General features: G+C 38.8%; 1 long non-coding RNA gene across 2 annotated transcripts; it reads right to left on the bottom strand.

Moving 5' to 3' along the window:
• Window positions 1-5,564: 5,564 nt before the first annotated feature.
• Window positions 5,565-6,902, bottom strand: LOC148041265 (uncharacterized). Of its 2 annotated transcripts, XR_015692367.1 has the most exons (4): window positions 6,726-6,902; window positions 6,551-6,603; window positions 6,391-6,435; window positions 5,565-6,033 (listed from the first exon to the last, which is right to left on the bottom strand). It is a non-coding gene; the product is annotated as an uncharacterized LOC148041265 (long non-coding RNA). The 2 variants fall into 2 exon arrangements; XR_015692365.1 differs by having other exon boundaries at window positions 5,565-6,435.
• Between the last annotated feature and the right edge of the window lie 343 nt (window positions 6,903-7,245).

Here is a 7,245-nt window from a genome sequence, read left to right as displayed (position 1 = left end):
TATCTTCTCATTCGTTGTTGCATCCCAATGAGCGTGACCAATAGCCTCATCAAAAAAAGTGGGTTCAATATCCTAAGCCATTTTCACCATAGAAGCATAATGGTGAGCTTCATAACCCTCAAAATGAAATCTTCTAATAGGATATTCCATCCTGCTACTTGAGTACCATTGGATGACTCAATGGAGCCTTTACATTACCATATGCTCTTTGCATACCTAGTTTGCTGATTGAATGAATAGTAAGCTCACAAAATAAAAAATCTTTGATCCACTAGAGTTCCCATCATCAGGAATGGAACAACTAGTATATACATCATTAGTGTTCAATACCTTGTTCTTCCTCTTGTCATTACTTACAATACTACTAGATATACTTGAAGATGAGAGTTTGCTCCTTAGTCTCCCAAACCAATGGTTGACTACATATCTACTAAGAGTCTATGATTCTTTCTTTTTGGTCTACATATGGCTATTATGATCATGATCATCATCCAATGCATCTCTACTATTTAGAATGGTATGCAAACTAGCATTAGACCCCCTACATACATGTTTTAATAATAATGTTTCCGACATCATTTGTTGCCATAGATACAACCACATATGGGTTGAGAATTGAAAGGACTCATGAAGCTTGTAAATGAGGCATTGCTGAAGAAAAATCTCGCATTTGAATGCAAGCATTAGATTGCATGGAGAAGGGGAAAACATCAAAGACTGAATTGGCTGATGCAAGTCAAAGTATATGAGGGAGAACCGGATGGAGTGAACTAGTGGATTCATTTCCAGCTTATGCTTATTTGGCTGAGGTTCATAATCAAGAAACTCTTGTGGAAGAAAAGAGAAGAAGAGATGAGGACACTGCTAGTTCTTTCTCTTCATCTAAATGCATAAGATGAAGTAAAATGGAGCAATAGCAGAAAGAGGCTAAAAAAGCCATACCTGAGCATGTTATGGAGGATGCATCTTAAGAGAAGACACAAGAAGGGAAGAAAAGGGACAAGCAGCCTATTTACAGGCTACAATCGGATCTTGAGACTGCCACAAACCTTAAAAAAGTCTTGGAAGAACGCATACTTGGCAATAGAGTGGAATTTGCACTTGCCGAAGTTATTGGAATCGCGAAGCGTGAATTGCATGATGCAATCATTGATATGCTGAAACAAAAAAGACAGTTTGATGGTGAAGTATTGCAAGCATTGATGCAGGTTGACAAAGACATAGAGAAACAACTTCAGAGGGAATATGATGATGCATGTAATGCTGACTTGGAGTAGGCTGATATTGAAAATGGGTTAAATAGGAGTATAGATAGCAAGCTTGTGGCTGAAATTGGTCTTATGGGAGCAATAAGCATAGAGAGAAGGCTATATATAATGGGGATGTCCATCAACAAGTACATGAAGAAGAAGATGCTCATTTTATTCCAAGCAGTCATTATTCACAAACCCATTGCGCTCCTACTACAATAGAGGCAATTGTTAAAGTGGGAGAAAGAGAGATGCCTTGCATAGCTCTCTTGGATCATGGTTCTGAAATCAATGTTATGGCACACAACTTGTATGAGAATGGAGGTTGGTTGATTAATGTAGATTTGGGATGACGCATGTGGATAGCAAATCATTCATCAGGGGATCTTTATGTGGCTTGTCCGAATGTACCCATGACTATTGGAGATGTTAGGGATGAATATCATTTTTTTCTACAAGAGTCATGCCGTTATCTAGTGATTTTTGGGCAGCCCTATATTTTGGAATCAAGGCTGGAAACAAAAGCCTTGGATGAGGGTTCTTCATATGCTCACGTTCACAGTAAAGATGATACAAAGGCAATACAGTTTCTCACTGTTTGTGTGAATCATCCTCGCAACCGGGATAGGTTGTGGGATAATGCTATGCCACCTAATGCACAAGAGTTTAAGGGTTTTTAGATAGCATTGCTGTAAGTGGAGACTATGGCAGTGCCTCTCTAGGAAGATAATTATGTCTCCAAGAAAGGGGAAAGTTGTGCTTGTGTCTGGATTGCAGGAATGGATAGCATGTAGTCTTTGTAGTTTTAAGAATATTTTAGCCATGTGCAGGGATGAAAAGAAATATGTAGGATAGGCTGAAAAAGAGCTGAAGACATATGGTCTGATGGTTGCAAATGAAGGTATTTCAAGGTTGTTTTCAAGGATAGTTGTTGTTAATATAGTGGCTAAATTTTTTGTAGTAATTAATGCTAAAAATAGGACAAAAACAAAGGTTATTTATGTTGACACTTTAGAGATGTATGAAGTCATTCAAGAGTTTGTTGAGCATGAATGTTGTGGGTTGCAATATGGGCTGCAAAACAGGGCTGAAGCAAGGGTGGATATAAAGTACAAAACAGTTGCAAATAAGGTTAAGCATGTGGCTTTGCCTTTACCACTTGAAAGTGATGGGTTCGCTGAAAAAGTGACTCAATAGCCTAGTTTACGAGATCCACATGGAGTAGGCCATAAATTTTACAGTTGGAACTTTACAAGAGCTAAAAATTGGCTTTTGAGTATCCAACCCTAGGTCCTTCAAGAAGTACTTCTCCTTCAATGCTTTCTTGAGTACATCCCATGTAGCATTGTGTCTATAGAGTTCATTAATGCACATTTTCAATGAAGAAATTACAAGATGAACAAAAAGCGCATTGGGACTCCAAGGAAGTCCATCTATGCCTCATACAAATTTTAAGTAACCTAATAAATTCCTACCATCAAACAAGTCATTTTCATGAACCATAGCTTCCATATCTTTCCTTGTAGCATTCTCACACTACACAATAGTTTGCAATTGCATGTGCTACATGATTTGCTATTGATGCAACTACTACTGTTGCTACAATTCCTTTCATGGTTAGTTGTGAGTGCTCCAAAATGTCATTGATTCTTACAACCGTTGGTGTCATGGTATACCAAACCTAGATCTTCAATTAATTGGTGGAACCACGTCACTATCCTTTGCTTGTTATCTAGCATGTGATGCATTGATGTCTTCGAACACTTTGGATATGGCTATTTAATTGTTGTTAAAATTGTTGTGGACTTTGCATTTTCCCTAGGAAAAAATGGAAGGCATTTGTTGCAATGGCCTCAAATAGAGAGAAAGATTACAAAGGTGAAGGAGGGGTTTCACACTCCATTCTTCTTCAAACTGTTGTGGTGCAATTGATGCCACCCACCTCAAACTGGATCTACCTCCCCTTAAAAATACTACTGAAGCAATTGGTATGGATACTATGGCATGATTGTCTAGGAATTTTGGATGCACGGATGCATTTTCTTAATGTCAACATAAGCTAGCCTAGTTGTGCTCATGACACAAGGGTTCTCTGTAACCCCACTTTCTTCAAACTCTGCCACGGCCAAAGAAGATAGTGGGTGCTCCATTTGAATTTGGTGACCTATGAATCATGAAATACATCATTGGGCGTGGAGGCTATTCACTTCTTCCATGGTTAATTACTCCATTCCAATGTGACGAGCTCACAGATAAATTCAGGCGCAACTAAAACTACATGCAATCTCTTCAACAAGGGTCATTGTTGAGTGTGCTTTTTACAGGTTGAAGAAATCATGGATTTACCTTGGCAAGACCATTCAAATCCTTGACTTTTGTTCCTTGCCCAAAATTGTTAATGCATGTTTCATCCTGCACAACATACTCATAGACCATGAAGAGGAGGAGATGGAGGCCCATGAGCAAGTGGAGTTGAATGATCCATTGGTTGACAATCCTCATTTGCACCACTTTGATTGAGATTATGAGATATTCATGGCAAGCCAATGCAGAGAGGGAGAGTTCATTAGAAATAGCTTGATGGAGTATGCCAACATCATGAAAGATGACTTTGATATGTAGGACTTTCATTGTCATTTATATGCAACATGACTGCCTCCATTCAGGCCATTTGTTTGCAACATTTATTGGGTTTTTCTATCTCTAAAGGCAAGCATTTATTATGCAATATATACTCATGTGACCTTTAACATTATTATATTCTTCAATAATGTTTGCAAGAGATTTTAGGTGGACACATCGACCTTTAATATGCTTTCACTCTATATTTCTTTGCAACAATGTGTTACTCTTTGCACATGATTTTGTATATAGCATTACATGGCATCACATTGTATTATATCAATCCATGGAAAATATGTCTCTCTCCCACAAGGTAATTTGATCAATTTAGGGTGCCGCACGATGTGCTACCTAAGAAGTAGTAGTGCAAGAAGGCCAGCACAATATTCAATTTAGAGTTTCACCATGGACCAAAACTTCATCTATAGACCTATATTTCTTGAGCGAAGTAGCAAGCTTAAAGAGCATACATGGACATTGCCCTAAAGTGAAAATTCAAAACCACTACATCACCTATTGTTGGCATGAATGACACTTTCATGCATTCGGAACATTGAGAAAGTCTTACAACTTTACTAGAAAACAGGTGTAAAGAAAGTATTCTTGAATAATTGTATTGGTTTTATCTCAGTGGTGTTCTTCCTTCAGCTACTACATTGGTGCAAGTAGTCCATGGCAAGCATGGTCTGCATACTTGAAATGCATTGCTTGCCTTCTCTGTAGTTATAATACTTGATACATGGTATTAATACTTTTCAATATTGACTTGTGAAATACATATCCCAAAAAGATTTCATATTTTTTTCAAATAAGTAATCCTCAAATACCCCTCTACAACGATTGTCTATGAATGATTGTCTGTGAACGAGAACTCGTTTTCCAAAACAAGGAGTACAACAAGAGGATTGCATTTCATTGGGTGATTGGGAACCAAACTAGTAAAGCAACTTGTGAACCATGCCATCATAAGTAGATTTCACCAAGACATTTTGTTATCAAAATGTTTGCCTATAGGGATAGACAGAGACAGAAGCCATCATGAATCTCAATAAAAAGTCATTAGTGGGAAGGAGAATTCATTGACTATAAACAAAACATGCTTCGTAATGGATATATTGCTACTAGTGCAAGCATGGCCATAGGAGGAGAATGTGGTTCAAAGGGATATGTGCCTCATTTATAAAATGATCGATTGGATGAGATACCAATGTTTATGTCTTTTGATAAGAGCAATAGTCACAATAACCCACACATAAAGCCACTCTACTAATAGCATTAAACAACCTACAATATGAAAAATCTTCACCATGTTTCCTTACATTCAGGATGTTGTGATTCTTCTAGGGTTTTCAATGCCTAAGTGCATTTGTTTGCAAGTTTGTGGCAAAATTTAACAATGTAACCTTCATTTTCACTTATATGTTTTTAATTTTGAGAAAGATACAGAGAGGGAGAGAAAGAGAGTGAGTGAGTGTGCTTGCACATTTTAAAAATCTCTTTTTTTCTTTGCCTAAATGCAAGTGCTTTGCATATGATATGTTAATGGCTAACACTTGCCAATGTGAACCATTTCTATCTTAGGTCTAAATAATTAATATTGTTGGGAAAACCTCACACATAAGAAGAAATCACTTTCTTAAAGGATCACATTCATTCCTTAATCAAAACAAATGGCTGTGATTGCTTGCCATATTGTTAACCATAAAATATAGTATACTATTGGAATAATCCCATGGAGCAATACTGTCATACTAAGCAATATTGATATGCCCATACAAGAGAGGATGGTAGGGCTATGTCTTCTCTTTTAGATAGGAACCAAACATAAATGATCTCAAATTGCAAGTTAAGTTTCCATGGAGCCACCATTTTATTTATGGAATTTCTTTGATTGTAGAAGACTCAAACTATACGCCGATGATCCACAATCAATTGGACTGCTTCAGAGTACATTTTCTCATCAATGTCTTGTATGTAATCAAATGAATGCATGTATCCAATTGCCATAGGAAGTCTCAATTCCAACATGTCCAAGTTTGCCAAATGAGACCCAGCCCCCTTCTCTAGCACTCTAGACAACAACCCAACAACCCCATCCATATCTCATTTCACATGCTCCAAAGCTTGCTTGCGACTTTGTTTTGCCCTCCTAAGGCTAGGCCTACCACAAGACAATAAGAACAAGGTCATCGCACGATGAATATGGTTGTGGTTTTGTAGTGATTTGCATAATTAATCTAAAGATAAATGTGTGAGAGAGAGAGAGAGAGACGATGACGACGTAGCCTTTTTTGGCCAACACGCTGACCATCCAAAGAAGATTAATGCTAGATTTTGAAACCTTATCTCTACTGCGCAATCAGCAAGCAGTGAGATTGAGCCTCAGAGCCTAACAAGCCGGACCAATAATGGTCGTTTGTGAATTCAAGCTCGGTCGGCCTTGAATTCCCATTGACAGGCCTTGGTTTGGAAGACTGCCACTGTGAAAATTTCTTGTTCAAGGGGGTCCGCTAGTCACCTTCTACTTTTTGCAGCAGTTTACGATAGGGGGTCCATCAGTCGTCTGCAGAAATTAGAAATGATCAGTACCTGGGAAGTCATCATTGCTTACTAAGTAAGTCGAAGGCTCGTCATACTAGAAATTGCGACTAGTTATGAGAGGCGCCAATCAACCTTACCCCGCTCCCCCCATTATTGCGCGGACTGACGCGCCGTCGATTTGGGTTAACAACTGATTCCATGAACAAGTCAATCAGGATAATCGATCCATCAGGAACATTGAGAGTAGAAGATGAGAGTTAGGTTAAGAAGCTTTTAACGGGAGATGCACACACGCATATGAATCCTTTATACCTGCAGGAGGAGGAGGAGGAGGAGGAGGAGGAGGAGAAGACCGCTGAGTACTGAACCGCGCATTCGCAGGAGAAGGAAGACTAGGAGGAGGAGCAGGAAGAGGAGCAGCGCTAATGCTCAGAAGTATCAGAGCCAGTAATATGAATATTGTCGACATGAGCCGATTCATGTTTTGCTTTGTTCCGATCATGATCATATGATCTCTGATTAAAATAGCTAGGCGAGTCTACATAAGCAGAGACGTGACGATGTTGGCGTGAACGTGAAGTCTTTCAAAAGTTTCTAATTTCCAGGCTTAGCCATCGTCGTTTCAACGCCGAACTCTCTCTAGTCAAGCGTAGATCTAACCTTAGAAGTCACCTTGGTGGTGACTGGTAAAGCCAGTCAAGCTCGGTTTCGGCGAAACTCTCTTTTGTACACAGAGAGAGAGAGAGAGAGAGAGAGAGAGAGAGAGAGAGAGAGAGATGGCCTATCATCTATTGCAGTACCTAAACAGTCAAACGATGAATGATCAAATTTA

Source organism: Lygodium microphyllum, chromosome 1 (assembly GCF_053477565.2).
Source record: "Lygodium microphyllum isolate KBCC chromosome 1, Lygodium_microphyllum_v1.1.10, whole genome shotgun sequence".
Lineage (NCBI taxonomy): Eukaryota > Viridiplantae > Streptophyta > Polypodiopsida > Schizaeales > Lygodiaceae > Lygodium > Lygodium microphyllum.
The sequence above is the reverse complement of the archived record's forward strand: the minus strand, read 5'-3'. Positions and strand labels throughout refer to the sequence as shown.